Source organism: Protopterus annectens, chromosome 14.part0, assembly GCF_019279795.1.
Source record: "Protopterus annectens isolate FY-2018-M chromosome 14.part0, PAN1.0, whole genome shotgun sequence".
Taxonomy (NCBI): Eukaryota; Metazoa; Chordata; order Ceratodontiformes; family Protopteridae; genus Protopterus; species Protopterus annectens.
The window spans coordinates 710,920,656-710,944,758 of NC_056748.1; the positions used below are offsets into that span (position 1 = coordinate 710,920,656).

The following is a 24,103-nucleotide window of genomic DNA, read 5'->3' on the forward strand; positions in this document are numbered from 1 at the left end:
GACAGTGGCTTAGCAGATTCACAGGAATTTTAACAGCATCAGATAAGGTATGAGCAGAGTCATTTAAGAAACAGGTTTTTAAACCGAAGAAGAAATACACATCAGTAATTACCTACTTCTTCTGTCACCAAACAGTTGCATTTAAGCATACAAAGCTCACCAGACAGTAGCTACAATCCAATGGACAGCCATATATCTGAAATTACTATTCCACTATACCAGCTGACTTTACATTACTGGTTTCCGTACAGGAATACCAGACTGTTTATGAAAATCACATAAAAATAGCCATGTCAATAAATGGATGGCAGGCATTATGGCTGACACTGACTATTGTTCACACCATACTGTGGCACTTTACACAACTGAGCAATATACTAATGTGCAGTCATCATAAATCCCCTTCTCTTTGCATCAGACCACATAGCAGTGTCACTGTGGCTTCCAGGTACAGTTTATAGCACAATGTCAAATGTCAGGTATGCACACTTTGTGAGAAATTCTTCATCCCGACAATGAATGCATAGACATGCACCCCTTATCCGGAACGTGTTAGATGAAGTGAAGTCACTGCTGTGTATTTGTGGATACTGACCACCTGTAATGCACTACTAAAATCATATGAGGAACCACTGGAAACCCCTTTGTTCAGCACGATCACTGTAGGTCCATCAAATCATGTGTAACAACCTGGCATCACTGTCTCTAATCATGGATGACAGCTGGGCAAAAACAGTTGGGGGGAAAAGATATGACCCTTGGTCATGTGCATAGTTCTCACTGCACATTTAGAAAACTCAGTACCCATACGTCAATAAGCTAATGGACAGCCGGTCTGTAGTTACCCATTCTGGGTTATCTTTGGCAGTTGTGTTTTTCAGGGAACCTGTGAAAAATGACCTGTCAGTTGCTACGTATTATAGGTTCACTGACAGGACACAGTTTGGAAATGATAAATATGATGCAATGGAGGATGGACATCCACTGTTTCTAGGGGACAAGATAGAAGGGCAGTGCAGCCAAGGCATTTGGGTTGGGATCCACAGTCTACTTCTCTGTAGGAGAAGAGGCTAGAAATGCTCTGTGAATTGTGGTAAGAAAAAGGGTTCAGAAGGCAGTGAGGGATACTGTTTGACTAAGTGACAGACTCATGCCAATCAGACTCCAGTGTAATGACAGCGCAGTACTCATAATCTTATCCTATGCCCCACTGCCGAGTTATGACAGTGATCCAAAGAGTGCATCCAAGCATCCAGACATCAGTTTACAGATCTACTAGATAAAGTCTGACATCATGAATCCGTTTAGGTAATGGGTGACTTGAATGCAGATATTGTGACAGAAGGAAATCAGGACTGCCTGGCTCCACATGAGTGGGGCAACAAGAATAATGAAGAGGCAGTTGTAGACTTCTGTCTTGCAAATGGCTTGATAGTAGCCAAGACATGCTTCATTAAGAGATGGTCACAAATTCATATACACGAGTGTCCTATGTCCAGCTCAGGTCAAGTTTTCCTAGTGAGGAAAGGGTATTGGGTAATGAACATAGATTGCATAGTCTTCCTCAGCAAAACAGGTGGTCCACAGCATAAACTACTGGTTTCCACAATCGGCTGCAAGTAGTGGGCAAAGAGGGTGCTAAGGTCAACTGAGACAAGGATGAAGACCAGGAAGTTGATTGGAGATAAATGACAGTTTAAGTATTCATTCATGCCTCCAACTCCCAAAGAAGTGGTGAAAATAGGTCTACAGGAAGAAAGGCAGCACCTTAAAACAGCGTGTGTCAAGGACTACCGAACAGAGTTGTGGCCTGTCCATGGATGTCTATAAGGTACGTGAGGAAAGCGTGTGGTGTAATGCAGCAGTCCAGGAAAGAGTGGGAGATTGGATTGACCACCCAACCTAGCAAGGAATGGAGGTTGACTAACAAGGTAAGGAAGGAGTTGCATTAGCACAGCAAAGGGCATTGGAGGCACTTTAGCAGCTACTGCAAAGAGACTCTGTAGTTGTCACAAAGACACTACATTACATTGCAAGACCAATGCAACCAGATAAAACTGACAAAGGGCTGGCAAAAAGAACAAGTCACCATTCCAGAGGACATCAAAGGCAGACTGAGTGAGTGCTTACAGCAGCTTAACAATCACATTAACCCCACAGATGCTGTACTTCCCTAGAAACAGGCTACAGTACAAACAGGATACCATCCTGGAAGAAGTAAGACTTTCACTAAGGGAAATAAAGTCAGGGAAAGCAGCAGGCTCAGTAGTGGTCACAGTGGATATTTTACAGATGCTGGCTGCAGTAGGGCAGTATTGGCTCCTGAAACTACTTGTAGCAGCGTGGAGACAAAGGCATACCCCAGGTGAGTGTCAAAGAGTCGTACCTGTGCCAGTTAACCAGAACAAGTGGGACATCCACAACTGTGATCCATACAGAGGCATCAACTGCTATCACCTTACATGAAAGTTATGGAGAGGGTGACTCATAAATGGATACACAGGGTGGTACAATGTAATAAGGGCGATGAGCAGTTCGTATTCAGATCAGGATGCAGCCCAACTGACCCAATGTTAGCAGTGAGACAGTTGCTAAGAAGATAGAGATGAGGAAAGAGTCCTAATCCTCATTCCTATGCTTTGGGAATGCAGATGACAAGATCCCAAGAAAGCTGCTTTGGGCAGAACTGTTGTGGTTCAAAGTCCTAGAATCATCATTAGAATTAGTGCTACCTAAGTAGGAGGACCCAATGACTCGAGTACAAACAGTGCTCCATCTCCCATCCAGGGCAATCGATGCACCTGTAAGTGGATCTGCATTTCTCTGTAATTCCGAATAAGTTCTAGAACATCCCAAATTGCCAGTCACTAATACCAATTAGTAATTCTTCTAGTGGGGAAAGACCCCACAATGCCCTTTCTGGCAAATGAGGTGGTGCAGATGGAAGTGGTGCAGTTCCCTGGGTACAAACCTTATTACCCACAGTTTATCTTGCTCAAATTTTGTCATTTTCCATATCTATAGGTTTGAGGTGATTGGCATTTATATCAGGGTAAACCCTTGATGTCCTGTAGCATTCCACAATGACGCATCAGTTAGTTAAAAAAAATTTTAAAATAGCAATTCTTACTGACTTTCTGCAAATGTTGTTTGGACTGGCAAACTGTATTTACCTCTTACTCACTTATCTCAGTAGGTGACATCTGAGGATTTTGTCATGAGAATTTTTTCTCGTGCATACCATGGCAGTACCAGCCATTAAATGACAACTCACATTTTTATGTAGTGAGCCATTCGCTGGATAGTAATATTGGGCATAGGTAGAGGAAGTGCAAAACAATTGTCTCAATCCTGAAATGTGCAGCACTCCCCTGTAGTACATCTAGTTGCATATTTTTTTATATATATATTTTTGTATTTATTTTTTTTATAACTGATCACTCCTGTCTTCCTGAAGTCAAGGGCCAGTGAGTCTAAACTTAAGTAGGTTGCACATAATCGTGTGTGTGTGTGTGTGTGTGTGTGTGTGTGTGTGTGTGTGTGTGTGTGTGTGTGTGCGTGCATGTCTAAATTGCTTCATATAAACTTTTTTTTTAAAGAAACAATACTTACTAATAAGCATGTGTACATGTTGGCTTTTCACTCATCAGTGTATCATTTTGTGGCTGTATATACCATTAATTAAAAATAAAAATACGGAAAAAAAATCTGTTGTCATCCTCAATGAGTATTCTTTTGTTTTTACACTGCTATTGAAATGTTTTTTATGGCTTGCATCTGTTAGTCTAACCGTACAAGCAGCAATGAGTTTAACTTCAAACAGCCGCACATTTAACATGTGTATGTAACTTTGTACACACACACACACACACACACACACACACACACACACACACACACACACCTTAAAAATACTAGCTGCTATTAACTAATGCATATGTTCTGGAAACACAAAACAGTAGTACGTTTTCTTTGGATTTTCACTTCTGAGTGTATCATTCCGTTTCTGTAGCTGCTGTTACTCTAACGCAATAATAACGTACAACAAAATCCCTTCCAATCCTGAGTGATTATAATTTGGTGGTTTTACCCTGCTATCAAAATCTGTTTTACTACTTCCATGTTTCTCAAGCTAACAGTACTATATTCTACCACACCCCCTCTAGCATTCAGCCTATCTGGACAATCCCCACCCACCTCCGCATCCACCAACCTCTCCTGTTTCCACTACCCAGTACCCTCCCCTTACCCATTCTTACCTTCCCCCATTCTTACTACCAAGGACTGCGCACCACTTTGCCTTCTGCTAATTCCTTCTCCCCTGTGCACATCCTCACTGTGTACTATAACCTTACACTACCATGCAAATCAAATCTACACATACTCTACCATTAATATGTCTACCTTTTCTCCTCTACTGCCTACTCTATTTTACCAGACTACCTGACTTTTCTTACTCCCCTCTCTATCATACAACTTCAATGCATGCCTTAAAAGAATCTCACCTCTCAACTTATATCTCTCCTCACCTCTATTACTATAATGACTCTCTCCTCTTTACTAGAAAGATTCTTCCTGATATCTGTAATACAGTCCCAATCCCTCACAGTCCATACCTCTCCAGCTACCCTGCTCTCAGCTCCAACTCCAAAGAATCTAAAGACCTTGCCTCCCTCCTCCTCCAGCTAATCTCTATCCCCCTCTCTGACGACATGCATCCTAATCCTGGACCCTTAGACAACCATGCTTCTAACCCTAACTTGTCTTCCTCACCCTCTCACCATAAATCTCCTTTTTGCTACCATTAACACCCAAAATTTATGCAATAAACTTCCTACCCTTCGTGCCTGGCTGTCACATTACCACCCTGGCATTCTCTCCATCACTGAAACATGGCTAAAACCCCACATAAAGGATTCTGGAATTACCCCTCCCAACTACAAGATCATAAGAAATGACAGAACTCTTAAAAAAGGTGGTGGAGTAGCCCTACTTTTCTCCTCTACCCTAACAGTGACACCCTTTACCAAGCCTATACCCCAGTTTGCAACATCTGAACTAACCCTGGCCCTCCGGAAAATTAATAACCATAAAAACATATGTATAGCTACTCTTTGTATTCCACCAGGAAATAACATCCCTATTCTTGAAGATATCCCTCTTGGTTCTCATCCAACATAAGCAATGAAACTATACTCCTAGGTGATGTAAATATAAACTGGACTTCTATTCAATTGCCCACATCAGCTCAGAATATAAACCTATACAGCTACACCCAAATAATTACCTCTCCAGATTTAATAAAGATAACTCCAGTAGTATTCTGGACTGGATATTAGTTTCCCACCCCAACTCCATTTCTGACAATGGCACCCTACGCAACTCGCTCTGCGATTATCTCCCTCCATCTTCATCACAACTACATCACAATTCATACCCTAAAAAACTTCAACCCTCTAGCTTTCTCTTACTCACTAGAATATATGAACCCTAATCCTGTAAAAACCCACCCTCTTGACGATGCTGTTACAGTACTACATTCAATAACCTACTAGATAGCTTCACTCCCCCCAGAACTAAAAGAATCAAAACCAAATCTACTCCTTGGCTAACTAAAGCAACTATTACACTCGTGCATCTCCGAGATAAATCTTGGAAGTGTTACCATAAATCTGAGACACCTAAACCCTTACTGTGTATAAGCAACTCCGTAATAAAGTGAAAAAACAAATTGCTTTAGACTGAAAGTCCTACTACTCCAAGCTTCAAAACAATCCTAGATCCAACCGCAAACATTTTGGAACAGTATATCTGCTCTCTTCTCTCCTGGCAAAAAAGACAATCCCTAACTCTCCAGATCATATCTTAGCTACTCAGTTAAACTCTTTCTTTATTGATTCAATAGCCAAGCTCACCACATCATTCTCCAGTAACACTTCTACTCCACCCTCATCCCACACTCTCAACTCTAGTTCCACTAACATCAACGCTACTCATCTCCCCCACTTTACCATACAGCCAGTCTCAAAGCACACCATAAAAAAAACTTCTACTAAAACTATGATCTCACGCCCCAGACAACCTTCCATCTAACTTTCTCAAGCTAGCTGCTGATGGCATAGCCCTTCCCATCACCATACTTATCAACCATTCAGTCCAAGAATCCTGTGTACCCCTCCTCTGGAAGAAGGCATTCATCATTCCCCTCCACAAAGGAGGCAACAATACTGAAATTTCCAACTTCCTCCTTCCCTACCTCCTAGACAATCAGCTTCTTTCTCCAACTCAACATGGATTTAGACCTGAGCATAATACTACCACTGCTCTTCTCTCCTTCCTTGACATCATCAGCTGTGCCCAAGACACTGAAGAATTGTATCTAGCCTTCTCCGAGACTTATCAAAGGCCTTTGATACTGTTTCCCACAACCTTCTCTTATCCAAACTATCTCTTCTCAATCTCTTCCCCTCCTCTATTAACTGTTTTTCCAGTTACCTTTCTTATAGACTGCAAGCCGTCAAGTGGAACAATAGTACCTCTTCCTTCCTTCACAGTCCCAACAGGAGTTCCACAAGGCTCAATACTGGGTCCCTTACTTTTTAACATCTTCATTAATAATTTTCATCAGTGCATTCCTAATACCAAACTTGTCCAGTGTGCAGACTATTCCACCATAATTTGCTATGCTCAATCTCTCCCCAAACTCACCCCAAACTCATGCATCTAGCACAAGATGCCGTCTCTTGTACAGAGTCTTGGATGCTGAAAAATCACCTTGCTCTCAATGCATCCAAAACCAAAATTATGATATTTACCCCATCTAAAAACACCTCTATCGATAAAAATTCCTTCTCCATAGTCATAATAAGATTCCCATTGAAATAGTCTCCCATACAAAACTTTTAGGTGTTATCATTGATGAACATTTCAAGTTTGACATTCATATACAAACTAATATTAAAAAAACACACCAAAAGCTCGGAATGCTGCATTGTCACAGCCATTATCTCACTCCCTCTTCCAGACATAGACCGTCAATTTCCTACCTCATCCCCTCTCTCTTGTAAGGAGCCCCTCTCCTCACAAATCTTCAATCCTCCCTAAAGTCAAAACTGTCATCCTGCTACAATAAAACTACTGTGACCAAATCCCCCTCCCACCACCGTGATGCACTCCACTCCTTGAACTGGCTGGAACTCCCCCACTATCTGTCTTACATTCAACTGTTAACTGCTCACAAACTTATTTTCAAACCCTGTAACTGTCCTTCCATCTCCTCCATACTCACCTTGCATCATCCTGACAGACTCTCAGGTCCAGTTGCCAGAAACTACTTGAACTGTAGAAAGCCTTACGTGCACTTGGGCAATTTTTCCTGACTTTCTCCCTCGCTCGCCTATAGAATTCACTCCCCCCCACATTCGAATCACCCCAAACCAATTCCGCCTTCAAGACCATGCTCCAGTCCCATCTCTCTTGTCACTGGGAATGCTCATGCTCTCATCCCACCTGACTCCCTCTATATTATTTCTGCTCCCCCATCCTTTTTTTTTTCTACTTTCTCAAAACTCAACCTAGTGACTCCCTTTGTTTCATTTTCACTCCCTCTCCATTTTCCTTTTTCATAACTCAGCTTATTCACCTTTCACTGTTCTACTGTCTTGCTAATTCTTCCTACTTCTCACCTCATGAAACTTTGAGTGCATAAGTGCCTGCATTCCAAATTATACTTATGCACTCCAAAATACTTGTTTTAATTTCATTTAGTGCTTTGTTACAACACCTTGCTCAAATGTTATTATTCTGTCTTCTATATTACTGTATTTTTAGTAGTTTTGAAAATTGTATTTTACTTTGTTGATATTAGCTTTGTATTAATTGTATACAGAGATTTTCTCCCCAGGCCTTCATTGAAAACGGGTTCATTTTGGCTCAGTGGACTTTCCCGGTTAACAGACTGCAAATAAATAAACAAACTGCATACGTGTGACTTCATTGACAGTTTTACATAGAGTATTAATTGAACAGTTACATTTCATTATTAATGTATTGGACCATGCCTACTCTCCTTTGGGTGCTGTCCCCTTGCTCCCATCTGTAAATGTGTTGTTCAAGCAGGACACACACACACACACACACACACACACACACACACACACACACACACACACACACACACACACATGGTTTACAGTCAAATTGTTGAAAGTCAGTTACATCACAGCCACCTCCTCAAATATGGTAGGAGTTATTGTCGGACTGTCGACGTTGAAGTGTCCATCAGTTAAGAAGGATGCAGCATGGTTGGCAACGGCAGCTGCCAACATTTATATCGACAGTACGTTGTCAATGTTGATGCGTCGACCTTTGGACCTACTTAATATTTATGAGTTGAGGATATGCGTCACGTAAATCCACGTTCGTGGTAGAGTTTCAGGCTTTTGATAGTAAACACACACAGACATACCTGTACTCAATGCATAAATCAGTACACACGCATAGATACATATATAGCTATTGGTATCCATATCTATATATATATATATCTGTATTTGGGATATGCATTGCTCCAACAGATATATATATATATATATATATATATATATATATATATATATATATATATATATATCTGTCTATATCTATATATAATCTGTATCTGTTTATATCTATATCTATGTATATCTATATATAACTATATCTATGTATATCTATATATATCTATATTTATGTATATCTATCTATACACACACACACACACACACACACACACACACACACACACACACACACACACACTAACCTAAATCACTCACACATTTTATATATAGAGCACAGGAACATCAAAAAAGGAAATTAATGACTACACTTACTAGTATTGTACACAAACATGAACCCATATGTACCCCAGCGATGGGCTAAGACTGCATCAAAAGAAAGGGCTGCAAAGGGCAAAGTCTTGGTTGGAAACAGCTGAGCAGTAACATCAAATACAGCCAAGCCTGCCGTTGTACAACCAGCCCATGGCAGCAGCAATGCATAAACACAAAGATTATAAAAGTTTCTTTAAAGTTGAAGACAGATCAGTTACACTAATACCACACCTCTCGGGTATGTTAGCATATACAAGTGCATAAGTTGTGAAGTCTGATGAATAACAGTGACTCTGGCTTTCAGTACAGGATGGGACAAGCTGAGCTAACAGGTATCATGCTGAGGAGATGAAGTCATTATGCAGACATCACGGCTCCTCAGTGTAACTTCAATTGACTGTTCAGCAACAACTGCTATGATGGGTTAGTGGTTAACTACTGTGACTGTAGAGTACAGGGTCTTGGGTTCAAACCTTGCAGAGGCTGTTTATTTGAGGCTCCATAGTGTAGTGGTTATCATGTCTGCTTTACACGCAGAAGGTCCTAGGTTTGAGCCCCAGTGGAACCATCTCCTATTTTGTATTTAATGTTTTATTTTTTTCTATTTCCTTATTTATTAGCTTAATTGGAGCTTATCCCCCCTGGCCTCTACTGAAAATGGACATGTATTCAGTTGGACTAACCTGGTCAATAAATGTAAAATAAAATAAATAAGTAAAAAAAGGTGAAGGGCGTGCAAATGGATATTCATGGGAGCCCTAAGTGGCAGACAGCAGCTGTGCATCTGGTTCACATTATTACATCTCTGCTTTAAACTTTGGGCTATGCATTGCTCCAACAGTGTTCACAAAATGTATATGTCTTGTGGTATCAACATTATTCCAAATGTAGATGATTTGCTTCACCTTGCCGAGTCTTATTTGAAATGTCATGAATCTCTCATTTGGGACAAGACATCCTTGACAGGCTGAGACCATGTAGAGAACATTTCAAAATTCCCTTTTTTAGTCCTTCACACAGGACTGCATTTCTACGGTGCCTGTGTGACCCCTTTTGCTCAAAGACGTTTTCTTCAAAAGGACAAAATAAATCATGATTTATATATATTCCATGTTTTTCCAATCAGTCTTTGGGCATACGGTTCAGGTTCTCATGGCATCCATAACTCTCATAATACTTCTTGTAAAACTCGACATGACAGTGATAGAATTTTATCTGAAGACTGGGTCCCAGCATCAGCATCTATCATCTTTTCAAATTCCTTTTCTGGGATTTGTGAAAAGAGAAATCACTTGGTGGAAGCATCAAATATCCCTGAGTTCAGGTCACTCAAATTTCTCCTTGTGCTTCACAGCAGTCAGTCACAGCAGACACCTCAGACCTCGGCTGTGTCTGGGGAAGTTAAAATGCTAGGTCTCTGGCACAGGAAAGACAGGAAAAAAGCATAAAAGAGACACCAACTATTGTAAAGGCTCTCCACTCTGATTCCGTAATTTATCCCAGGCACTGTTCAATTAGTTACTGATAATACCACATTGATGGGTTGCATAAATAAGGGGGCGATCTGATGTTAGCCCATTTGTAGACCAGCAAAGTTAGTGTGGGGTATAGCTTTACAGCACAAAGGCATCCTGCGTTGTATCAGAGCAGACGGTGTGGTAGTCAAGCTAGCAGAACAAATGCAGACCTTAATGAATGGAAAACAGATCAGGAGTTCTCCCAAAATTAGCTCTATCTGTGCGACTTTCTTCAGGTAGACCTGACTCATCTAGGCAATTAACTAGAAAAATTCTGTTCTGCAACTCCATTCAAGAAGGCCTGCAAGCCAAATGCCTTTATTTTTCTTTGTACAGGAATGTTCCTGTATGCTTTCACCCTTTCCACTGATAAGTAGGGCACATTGGAGAGACAGATACGTTTACCAGAGAATTGCCATTCTCTGGAACTTGCTCCCTGTACGTTTGAAACATAGTTCCTCCCTATCTCTATTTAAGTGATACTTGGACCAATGGATGCCTAATCTGAAGTTCAACCATGGGCTGAGATATATGTCTCCGAAGGACAGAGGCAGACAGTAAATGACCCCTGTATAAAAATAAAATTTGTGAGATACATTTGGGTTGCACAGTGATAGTGGCCATTACCTTGCTATACATCTATGATCCTATGGTATGCGTTGTCCTTGTAAAGACTGAGGAAGAATTTCTCACAGCTCCTTGTGGTGATGCCCTTCTAGGCCAGGCAGCAGTGGCTCTCCCTTCTTTTGGAATTGGGCAGGGGCAATAAGCTTCCACACAGAATGGATTTACTCATACAAGAACAGGGCTGATTGATATATCCCAAACCACAACCAACTATACGAGTCTGGCTGAATGATAGGATCCTAATACCTTTTAGGGACCTGCTTTCTGAGGATGTCCGTCAGGTACTAATAGAGGCAATACAGCCTGCTAATCAGAAACCATACTTAAGCTATTGAAAAATTTTTCTACTTCATGCTAGCAAAACAACCTGCACTCATACAGTATTTGAGTGAGTTGGTATCCTACGGCTTGTCTTACTTCTGCATCAAGGTTAATTTGCCAGTCATTTCAGCAAGTCTGTCTATGGATCTCTCTTGTTCACTGTATTCTCATAGCAGTATGCTTTTGAAGGGGGTGCCAATTATGAAAAATTCCAGAAAACTGGTTGTTGTTCCTTAGGATCGTAATTTTGTGTTGCAGAAGCTAGATGTCTTAGGTACGAAACATGGAAGTCACTTTTTCTGATTAATCTGAACACTGCAAGAAAAATATCAGAGATACAAGCAGCTAGGATGGGCCAACCCAATCTCTTTTTCCACAGTGACAGGGTCTCTGAGAACTAAGCCTTCTTTTATTAGTGAAGCGGTATATGAGTTTAAGCTAACTATCCATGTATGGATTTTCTTTCAAGAATCCTAAAAACAAAGAAGAAAAGGATACTTCTTACTGTGGACAGCTACAGATAACTCTGGTACCATTTTGAAACCACCAATATTTTGGGACTCCTGTTCAGATGTTCATTGCTTGTGACAATTTCATAAATGGTTGTCTAAGACTATCACTTTTTTTATCTCACCACAAACAAAATATTACAGGCAGGTTCAAGGCACACTCTACCATGGCCTTGGCTTCAGCTATGGATTTTTTGGAAAGGGTTGGAGTGCAGAAGTATTCTAGGAGCAGCAACTTGGCCCTCTCTGCAAACTTTCTGAAATTGCTAGAACATAGATACTTTTTCCAGGTCTACGACAAGCTGTGTTAGAATCATTCACCAGCAACTTTGGAATCCTTGCCCTTCCACCTCCTAGTTGTTCTGAGGCATGGTAGTCTACCCATATTGCTTAGAATACAACAATGATCTGTCAAACTTCTACTATAATGGTACTTTTATGCACACAACGGTACAATGATCTTCATTTGAATCCGTGCTGCAATAATCAGTCCCTCCTTACCTCCACCCCCCCCCCTTTGGTATGTTTTTTTTATGCCAGGGTGTGGACATGTACTTTTTATCTTACAAGCAAACTCTGCTCAGGTCTTGGGCATCCCTCTTTGCAGTAGCATAAACAGAGGAGAACTAATATACAAGTCATATACAAAGTTATACATAAAACACGTGTAAAGGAGCATAACTAAAATATAAAAATAGTAGGAACTAAAACATTTTTTCACATGTACTTAAAACATTATCTAATTACGAATAAGTGCAGATGTGACATCTACAAGTTCTTATATGCCAAGCACTGTACAAGGTGTTGGTGAGTAATTTGGCAGCAATGAGGCCATTAACAAACTCGGTAGAGAATCTAGAAAGAGAAAGTAAAATATAACTTGTGGTAAGGTTATAGGTAAGATAAGGTAAACTTGTATCATGTATAGAGAGAGAAGGTATATATGACAAAAACTAATACAGCTGAATGACAGCACAAGAACAGTGCCAATAATTCGGTAGATGTGCTGGGAGATTGTGTGTGTAAATTTCATATATATGTATGTATTATATTCGCAAATACATAAAATATATATATATATATATATATATATATGTGTGTGTGTGTGTGTGTGTGTGTATGTATGTAAAATTTACCAACTCTTGGTATGATTTATGTATTGACTCACCAAATCAAACAAAACATCTGTGGAGTGCGTAGTTAAAGTGGAAAAATATTTCTGGGCATGGAGAATCACACACAAAGATGCAGAGGCACAGGCACGGGCCCACCCCTTAGCTCACCTTGGCCTTTCTCCCTACGATTCCGACAAATATGGATGGTCAATTTCCTACAGTTTCTCCTGTTAGTCTGGTTGATATGGGCATTCTGAGAAGGTGTAGCAACTGCCTTCATGTACACAGACAACCATCTACTACTATCACGTAGGAGCACAATTTGTCAGAGATGCAATTACATTAGGAAGCTAGAGTCCATGCTCTCTTCCCTCAAGCCAGTATATCTGGCACAGAAAAGGTTGTCAACACAATCACTATACCTCAAACACCACCCACATATGCAGAGGTCCTTCACATAAACGTACCCAAACAAAGGAGACCGCTGAGGCAAAAACACGTGATCTCCACAGCCCTCCACACCACATACCACACATAGTCCACACACCTGTGTCTCAAAGCCACTAAGGCTTCACCATAAACCCAACATATTAGTCATAGGAGACACCATTGTGAGACACACCGATGTGCCTCTCACCAGGCTGGATAAGGAGAAAGTCACGGTTAGTTGTCTGTCAGGTGCCAGAATCTCCCAGCAGGTAGTGTTATGAGTCTCTCATAGTCCATGTTGGCATGAATGATTTGGACTATATGAAGAGAGACATGATTGAGCTCGCTGATTGTGTCCCAGTCAGGTATGTCCATAGCCTAAAGCAGCATTCTGCCGTCACCTAGAATAATGCCTCAGTACAAACAGAAAATAATTGACTAACAAATAGCTTAGTTTCTGGTGTCATTCCAGGGGGATCCAATACCTGACAGCCTGGGAAGATATGATCGACAGACCACAATGCTTTGCCAGAGACGACCTGTATCTGTTTCACCTGGGCTTCTGGCAAAGGCTCTTGCCTCCCCCATAGTGCCTTTTTTAGGAAAAGTGATAAGGTTGAAACTAACAACATAAACAGTTCAACAAAACACAAATTAAAGGTTATGTTGCTAAATGCTAGGAGTCTAAACATGAAACTGCACTTGTTGCAAGCATTCTTCACCCTGGAAAATGCTGATATCTGTGCAGTCACAGAAACCTGATTCAAAGTTGTGGCGAGCACCCCTGCCTTTCCTGGTTACTCATCCTATCATACATTCAGACCCCAAACAGTGGGCAGTAAATCCAAAGGAGGTGGAGTTTCAATATACATTAAAGACATACACACCTTCCGGCTGGTCAAACAGTATGGTGCACAGGAGACACTCCAGGTGTAGTTAACCATTGACAAAGACCCCTATTCACATCGTAGCTACTACCGGCCCCCAAATCTGACTCAAGATGCCGAATCTGCCTATTTGGACATGTTTGAATCTATCAAAATTCTACCCTTTACCCTGATCCTGGGTGACTTTAACTTCTCAAACACAGATTGGAAGAACTACTCATGCCAGAACACAAATGCCCAGACATTCCTCGATGTTGTGAATGCAAATGCCTTGGAACAGCTAGTTGATACCCCCACAAGAGGTGATAATATCTTCGACTTGGTATTAACCAACATGAGTAATCACTGCAGCATGTTTATAGTGCCATCCTCCCTGGTAAGATCTGACCATAAAGCAGTCACTTTCAAAGTCACCATCTCCCCCAACCCCACTCTAGCTAGGATCAGACATAAAAAACTTCTCCAAAGGTAATTACAGCTTCCTGAGGGATGGTATAAACCGCTTCATAGGCCCCTCTGTAGGAACTGCCACCAATATCCAAAACTACACCAAAGCACTCTAGAAGCATTTATATAGATGCATGGAGTCAGGAATACCCGGCAGGACTAAATCATCGTCCGCAAGGAAGAGTAAACCTGTCTGGTGGACATCTGCAATAAATAAACTCTATAACAAAAGGAAAAAATTTCTGGTCAAGACCAAGAAGGATCAGGCGCCCAATTGGAACTAATGTCTCCTTAGCCTGAACAAACAAGAGCACTAGTGAAATCCTCTAAAGCAAACTTCGAGTCCAAGTTGACCACATCTATAGGGGTTGGGAGGGTGGCCTAATGGTTAAGGTGTTTGCCTTACAAACACAAGGTGCAGGGTTTGATTCTCACAAGGGATAATTGGCTAGGCTTAAAATGGCTCGCAAGAGCAGTTAGCTTAGTACTAATCTATGAACAACTCTATGAACAATCATAAGGCCATCTTCACATATGTCTGCAACCTCAAAGGAAGCACCCAGATCTGTTCAGAACTGGTGATCAAGGACACGACATATACAAATACTGTAGATGTAGTAAACTTGCTGGGTGAAAGATTCAGCGAAAACTTCACCCCTCTGTCCCCCCATCAGTAAATCAGGACATCCCTAGTAGCTGCCCCCTTCCCCTTATATCTAGGGAGTAGGTCTTCACTGCTCTCTCAAAGTCAAAAAAACTGCCTCCATGGGACCCAGTAACATCCCAGGCTGCATCCTACGTGAACTCAGGCAGGACTTGCAGCACCATTGGGCTCCTTATTCAACCAAAGCTCGAGTCCCAGGTTCATCCCAGCTGAGTGGAAGACAGCCAATGTCAGCCCTTTACACAAAGGTGGAAAGTCCACCGACCTGGGAAATTATAGACCCATCAGGCTAACTAGCCTGATCTGCAAGGCCATGGAACGAATTATCATGGACCTCATTAACAAAGACATTGGCAACCTCCAAACACTTGATTCCACACAGTCTGCCTTTGTCAAGGGGGAGGTCATGTCTGCTGAATTTGGTTGTGTTCTTTGAGACAGCCGTCAAAGCCATGGACCAGGGGAAGACTGTGCACACTGCCTATCTTGACATGGCCAAAGCCATTGACACTATTCTCCACTCTGGCATAATAGAACTCTCTCAGCTAGGCATCAGTCCGTGTGTTACCAGATGGGTAGCAAACTGGCTCACTGATAGAACTCTGTTGTTTGGGATATACTTTTCTGAGGTGCAGGCCAAAACCAGTGGGCTATGGCTGACCAAGTTTGCCGAGGACTAAAAGCTGGGTGCTATCAATTCCCCTAGTGATGGTGGACATCCTACAAGAGGGTCTCACTCAGAGAAATGACTGGTGCCAGAAATATGGCCTCAAGCTGAATACCAAAAAAATGCATCACCCTTTAGGGAGAGTGATGTCCCCACAAATTATCAAATTAATAACATCCTAAGCACGCAATCAGTCATGAGGGATTTGGGGACCAAGGTTGTTAGCAGCCTGACTTTTGACCACCATGTTGCTTCTGTTGTACGCATAGCCTTCTGCACACCCCACCTCATAAGTAAGGGTATCTCATTCAGGGAAAAGGTCATAACATCCCTGTAATCTTCCCATATAATGCCCATTATTGAGTACAATGCCCCTTTTGGCATGTACCTCGCAAAGCACATGCAGCAGCTGGGGACACCACAGAGGTTCCTCACCAGGAGAATCCAGGGCCTCAAACATCTGCATACACAAGCTAAAACCCCTATCCCTCTACTCTGTTTGGCATACAAGGTGATCCCAGACCCCACCTTGATGGGCCTGCTGCATATCCCCAAGTCAAGCTCCACTCAAGTAACTTGCTTGCGCGGGCTCAACCTGGTCTGTGACATTAACAGGACTTGTTGGCGGGACAGATTTGTATCCCAGAGACTCACCCATCTATGGAATAGACTCCATCTGCATATCAAGCAGAGTACCTCTTTACCCCTTTTTAAGTGCAACCTGGATAACTGGATGGGAAACAGAAGATGTACACCTGGGATTCCACCTGTATCCCTGCTGGACAGGGGCATCGGATGCTGACTTGTCTAAACATGGTACTCAACTTGTGGCTTGGCTTATAAGGGCCTCAGGACCAATAACCTAGTACTCCCCTATGACCCTAAGACCCCCCCCCCCCACTAACACACAAAGGTATCAGTTCACATCTCCTTTTTTACCGAGTGTTTGTAGAGGGGGGGGGGTTAGGGTGTCACAATGTGTGACAGTCATAAGGAGACAATGTTCACACCGCAGGGTGTCTAGGCATGCCACTACTGTTATTTCAAGGTACATACACACACACACACACACACACACACACACACACACACACCTATGGCAGGTTAGCAATTCCAGTCCTCGTTTTACATGCCTTTGGGATGTGGGAAGAAACAGGAGTACCTGCAGAAAATCTCTGCAAAAAAAAAATTACAAGCAGACTCTGTACAGAAGGTACCCTGGCCAAGAATTGAACCATGGAAACTGTACTCCTCTAGTGTTCTACTCCGATTGACTGTATGAAAAAATACATAAATTGTACCAATACTGAAGTCTCTGGTATCAGATACATACAGGGTAAATTACTTTTTTTAATAATTTGACACTTCACATAGCAGACTTTTCTCTCTCAATACAGACTTGCATTTCTCTGTAGACATTTTAGCAATACCCGCAGCAGGTCTGCAAAGTAAATGGATTTCTTCTATTCCTTCCCAGGCAGACATGGAAACTGTTCAAATATCCCTGACTTTTCTGAAAATATCTGTTTTATTTTTAGGGTTGCTCCTCAGACATTACTCACATAGTGAGGTAGGACTGAAAACATTAAACAGTAACTTACATTTTCAGTTTCAGACTTCATGGCTTTAGAAAATGACCTAACTCAAAGCCTGTATTCCAGCACATTTCTATGGATATATACATATTTAAAATAGGGTTGCAGACACTAAATGATGACGTTTTTGTAAAGACTTCAGAATAGGTTTGTTACTTCAAATGATGTTATTCCAGCAAATTCAAGTATGTATTATCATCATTTACAATCTGTCACTGATTTGGGAGTTGTTCTTGGGTATTTTTTGTCTTTGTCCGTAATTCTTGAACTAAAAGGCTCAGCCACTCTCTCTCTCTCTCTCTCTCTCTCTCTCTCTCTCTCACACACACACACACTCACACACATGTCCTTGAAAATGTCAGTACTGCAGTTACTTGCTGAAGTCAGCTTTATCATTTTTTCTTCCCCCTTCCCTCACTAAATGGAATTAGACACCACCACATTTAGTAATGGAAAAGATAAAAAGGACATCACGTTATGTTTCCCATCGTCCCTGCAAGCTAGATCAGTAGGTTTCCCTGAAGTCATGGACTTGAATCTGCATTCAGATTTGTTACTTCTATGGAAGTCGTCTGATTGGCCCCTGTCTGCCTGTCCCAACCGGTTATAACTGCAATCTGGAGGGCAGTCAGAGAATGGAAAGTGGAGATCAGTGCTTCACTTCAGTATTTAATGAGCATCCTGAACAATGCTTTGCTCTTCAGCTCTAAGTTTCTCACTAATGAGTCATCTCCTCTGGCCACATTATAGTTTGACTCTTATGATTGGATGAGCACATCATCCTCTATCTCTTGACAGACTTTGCTGTTTGCATTATGTAAGCCATGTACTACACGTCTCTTTTTGGGAATGATGGTGAAGCGTGTGTGTTTTACTGTAGACAGCAACCTTCAAGAGGAGACAAGGGAGAGGAGTTGCAATTGTGAAGATCAAGTTCAAGCAGATGTGTTTGATGTCTAATGTAATGGAGGCATGTGTGAGACGCATATGAAGTGTCACTACACGTCTTCCCAATTGGACACTGTTAAGCCATTCCCAGTTCTAGGTTCCTTTAAGTCACACTTATGCTTGGCCACTATATATGTCCCCTGTCCAAAAGGTTCAAGGCGTGAAATGACTTCAGACTTGGTGATGCACATGGGGTGGAACAGTGGGGGAAATTAAGTATAACTGACAAACTGTGTTAAGAACAGGTAATTTAGAAGCTGTTTTAGCAGATAATTGGAAACAGACTGGAAATTGCATAAAACAGTCTCTTTAGGGACTTGTTACTAAAATAAATGCTGAAATCCTCTCAAAAGGTACAAGAAAGAAAGCAACAAATCAAGGTACTGCCAATGCAGTTGAACAACCAAAAGATGTGCATTTCTCTTATGCCACTTCATAGGAGCTATTCATTGTGAAAGTATGGCATCCTATTCCAGTCTTTCCGGAGTCTCTCTCTGTCTCTCACACACACATGAAATTCAAGTTGCATCATTTTTTTCAGTTCCTTGGTGGACATCAACTTTAAACCCAATACCATAAAGTCTCTGACCATAATGTCAGCTTTTTACCTCTGTAATTGCTGTTTTTCCCACTGGGTAGCAGAATATCAATTCAAAATATCAGTATGTCAGAAGTACTACAATGTTATACACATGAAAACTCATATTTCATAACCAGTGCAAAAATCTGATCTAGTCCTTGAAACTATCTGATCCATTCCAATGTGCATCTGCTGTATCCCACCCTCTTGCTGTGACTTCATGTCCTAGGCACTTCGGAATGCATCAGCAATCTGAAAGAGTAGGTTTAATATACTTTTCCCCACACATGATATGCCTCTGGCAATGCCTTAGACATGCACGTCCCTCCTTGTTCTCTGTATATACAGTATAGCATTCATACACAAACTCTGCTTCTTTAATAGCCTTCCATGTTACTATTATGGATCCCCTTCCACCGCAAAACATACACAGTGAACAAGTAGGTGTACAGAATCTCTCTGCACAGTCAGTACTCTGTATCACTCTGGCATTATATACAACCTTTTTTTGTATTCTGTGATTTAGCTTTTTGATTTTCTGCTAGCTTTGTCTTCAAAACTATACCTAATATTTGATAAATTTACACAAAAGGATGCTTATAATCCATTCCATTGGGCGTTAACTAAAAGTAAACAGCAAAAGTCTTAACGTTTAATCCAAAACAATTTTTTTACAGTACATCAATCTTCACACAATCGATAAGAAAAATATTATATCTGAAGTAGTTTACTTCATTTGGTCTTCAACCTGTGGGAAAACGGATCCGAGCTGGCAAATATTACTAGCATCAGCTCCGAGCTCCAGACTCCTCCCCTTATCCATAATACACCTCCACTGCCTTCCATCCCCAGATCTCATTTGCCGCAATTTGTTATACATAGTGTCTTCAGAGCTCCAGCTAGCTGTGGGTGATTTCTTACTGTAAGTTTTAAAAATTCTTTCTTTTAGCCGATTTAGCGTGTAGATACCCTTTCTCCCCTCCCATCGCTTTGGCGTCGAGTGTAAGTTCCTTTAGATAGAGTAGTTTGTCCCCCCCCTTTAGTGTTGTCTCTAGTCTAGTGTGGTGAGTGGGTGTGTGTCTGTTAGAATAAAGAAAGTTTTTTGCCTGTCTTTTTCAAGTCTTCTTTCTTTTCTTGTAGGATGGCTGAAAAGCTTATCTTTAAGCGCTGCACAGAGTGTGTCCATAAGCTCTCCCCAGCGGATGGCCACACTGTGTGTGTGTTTTGATTGGGTGTGAGCCACCTTAGTGTGGATTGCTCCATTTGTGCAGGGTTCAGTCCCTGAGCGTTAAAAGATAGGAAGGCCAAGTTTGCTGTCAAAGGTCTTCTGCCTGCTGCTGATCCTCCTTCCTTGTCTTCGGCTGCCTCTCCCACTTCTCTTCCTCTGGCCTCCCCTCCCTCCCAGGCTGGGACTCAAACTCCTGCATCTAAGCCTGTGGTAGCGGAGCAGAGGAGAGGTAGAGAACAGGGGAGAGAGGCGAAGAGGAAGAAGAAGAGGAAGAGGTCCCCAGACCTCGTTTCCCTGAGCAAGTCAGCACGGATCCATGACTCCCCTTGGCTCTGGCCTCCAAGGTTCTCCCTGGAGCCAGAGGAGGCATGTCCAGTCTCACGGGCCTCGGTTCCCCGACCCATCAAGTCGGAGTCCGTGGCCAAGTAACGGTCGACCCGCTCCTTATCGGACATGGATCTGGATAAGATGATGAAGAACTTTATCCATACACAGATCCAGATGGGGGTCTTGCCAGCCCCCCTCCCTCTGGAGGGAGGAGCTCGCTTCCTTTTTTCAACCCAGCTCTCCTTCCCCGATCCGACCTTCAGCTTCGGAGTTCTTGGATCCGAGGTTGGCCTTGCTCAGGGGGTCAGCACAGATGGTCCTTGTTTACTGTATGCCGACAGCTGCCTGAAGCATCTCGGATCCGACCAGTTCAGATCCGAGCTGCTCTCGGAGCCGGAGCTTTTGTGTTGGATCCGAGGGAGTGGAACCTTTTCCATCGGCTCAGATGTTGTTGGGCCAGGTTCCCTCCCTCGAAGCTCCATCCACTTCGGGTCCAGCTCCGATTCTCTCGTCGGACCCGGGGAGACCTGCCTCCTTATTAGCTTCCCAGGAGGTCTGCTGTCCTTCGACATTAGATGTACAAAGGGTCCTCTTCATCGGACTGAGATACCTGACTGCCCCCTCTGACTCCACCCAGAACCCCTCTGCTCTGTCTATGGTCCCCATTGTCTTACCAGAGGGACAACTCATGCCCAAAGAGCCCCTGACGGTTCCCCCAGAGGAACAGATGGCTTGCGAGCGCTCCCCTTGAGAGCCCCACTGGAGATGTGCCTCGCAAGCATGCGTGTGTTCCTGGAGGCTTTCAGCACGGGCCCATCTACTTCCTGGGTGTCCCCTCCAGTGGATCATTTAGTGGATTTGATCACCTCATGGGCGTGGAAGGATATCGTTAAGCCGATCCCCAAGCTCCCCAATAAGGTTTTAAGTCCCCGCCATCAACAGGCCTTCCTGGAATAAGGGCTCCCCAGTAGACGCCTTGATGGTAGCAGCAACCACGAGGAGGGAGCTATCTCAGGAAAGTTCCTTGGTCCACCCTTTTGACCAGGAGTCATGGATGATGGACTGCCTAGGGAAGCGGGTGTATGCTTCAGCTACCTTTTTGATCAGGGCGCTGAATTACTTGGCCCATGTCACTAGACTCCCAACACGACCTAGTAAAGAAGCTGGAGGAGTCTCCACACAAGTCCATGTGGCAGGAGGGCAAGGCTTCGTTCTCCACAAAAATGGCCACTCTGAAAGCGGTATCAAATACATCCATGCGACTCCTCTCCCATGCTATGGAAGGAGCGGCTAGGGTGACTGAGTCCAGCGTGTCCATGAGGCATAAAGCTTGGCTCAGGTTGTGCCAATTTACCGAACCCTTTAAGGCATCCTTTGCCAGTGCTCCTTACGATGGCTCAATACTTTTTGGTAAGACCGTCAAGGAGACACTAGTCCAGAGAGAGAGAAGGACGGCAAGACACTGTCTGCCATCGGGATCCACTTCTCTAACCCTCAAAGGTCCTTTTCCCAGAATAAGAGAGGGCAAAAGATGATGCGTTTCCAGAAGTCTCAGTACTCCTGGGACACTCAGGGCTCTTTTTCCCCTAGAAGCAGAGGGGGACAGAATGGACATTTGCCCAGAGGCCGAGGGGGTCTCGAGAACCATTCTCTGACAGACCCGGGCAGCAACCCTGATGGGTTGCCTGGCTGCTGTACTCTGGAGGCAGTTGGGGGATGATTGTCCTTGCACCCAGCGTCATGGGAGTTCATAACAACAGACTGCTGGGTGCTTCAAATCATATCCAGAGGATATTCTGTCCTCTTCGTGGGTTACCCCATATCTCCCAAACACCTCCCTGACATTCCACCCAAGCAAAGGGAGGCAGCAGCACAGGAAATTTCCAAGCTTCTAGGAAAACGAGCCATCGAAACCGTCCCCCCTGATCAGTCCAGATCGGGCTTGTACTCCAGGTTCTTTTTGGTGCCAAAGAAAACGGGGACTTGAGGCCCATTCTGGACCTCTCTACCCTGAATCTGTCAGTTGCCAAAGAGAAGATCCAGGTGGTCACACTACAGTCCATCATGCCGTACCTGCAAGAGAGTGACTGGATGTGCTTGTTCGAACTCCAGGATGTTTACTATTCACATAAAAATGCACAGAAGCTTTAGGAGGTTCCTCCGCTTCCGGCTAGGGGCCAATCATTATCAATTTCAAGCCCTACCCTTTGGTCTCATCACAGCCCCCAGGGTGTTTACCAAAGTGATGGCGGTTGTAGCGGCTCACCTGAGGCTTCAGGGGATTCAGGTTTATCCGTACCTGGACGATTGGCTCCTCACTGTTCCCACCAGGCGTCTACTTTCCCAAACCAAGGATTACTTTCTGACACTTGCCCTGAGTTTGGGTATCACAATCAACACATCCACATCTCTACTAAAGCCTGTACAGGTAATAGACTACATTGGTGCCAGGATAGACACACTCCAGTGCAAAGTGTTCCTGACCTCGGAGAGAGTTCAAAAACCTTAGGATGCAGGTCTCCCTGATTTACCGTTCTCACCTCCCGACAGCGGAATCACAGGCCTTGTCCATCAAATTTCAGTACATGATTTTTCATAAAGATAGTTTCCCTTCGAACTAACCCATTTTTCTTCATAAGGTGGCGTCACCAGTCAATATCAGTCAGACTATAAATTTGCCTGTGTTCTTTCCCAATTTTACCAACAGGATGGAATACAAGCTACACATGTTGGATGTTCATAGACAGTTACGATTCTATTTTCACAGGACAAGAAATGTTTGTAAATCTGATCAGTTGTTTGTTTCATTCTGTAGACCCTTTTTGGTCAAACTTATTTCCAAGGTCACTATAGCTAGATGGATTTCTTCATGCATCCTGTAGGTCTGTAAGGACAAAGGCATTGTCTCCTCCAGATCAGGTTAAAGCTCATTCCACTAGGTCCATGGCTACATCTGCAGCTTTCTGGTCTAGAGTGTCTTTGGATGATATTTGCTCTGCAGCTACTTGGTCCTCATCTCATACGTTTATTTCTCATTACAAATTGGATTTGACTTCTAGAAAGAGAGCATCCCTTGGCTCCGTGGTGCTCTGGAATATCCTTCCATGAGGGCCTCCCAGGAGTTTAGTAGCTGGGGACTGTGTCCTACAGGTTGAAGACCAAATGAAGTAAACTACTTCAGATAACAAAGTTATGTACTCACCATAACGTTCCATCTGAGTAGTTGTACTTTCCTCTCTCCCTCCCTCCCCTGGACCTTGGTGCATATTCAGCCTATGGGCTGCAGTATTGGTCACAAGTATGTTATCAGGTCGGGTTCTAAGTATAAGTTCAGCAAACTCGATCTGGGGATGGAAGGCAGTGGAGGTG

At 42.9% G+C, this 24,103-nt stretch overlaps 1 protein-coding gene and 1 non-coding gene across 4 annotated transcripts in view; both read left to right on the forward strand.

Moving 5' to 3' along the window:
* PER3 (period circadian regulator 3) overlaps positions 1-24,103 on the forward strand; it is a 508,287-nt gene that overhangs the window by 300,762 nt on the left and 183,422 nt on the right. The gene's annotated exons all lie outside the window — the stretch shown is intronic.
* TRNAV-UAC lies at positions 9,369-9,441 on the forward strand. Its single transcript has one exon. It is a non-coding gene; the product is annotated as a tRNA-Val (tRNA).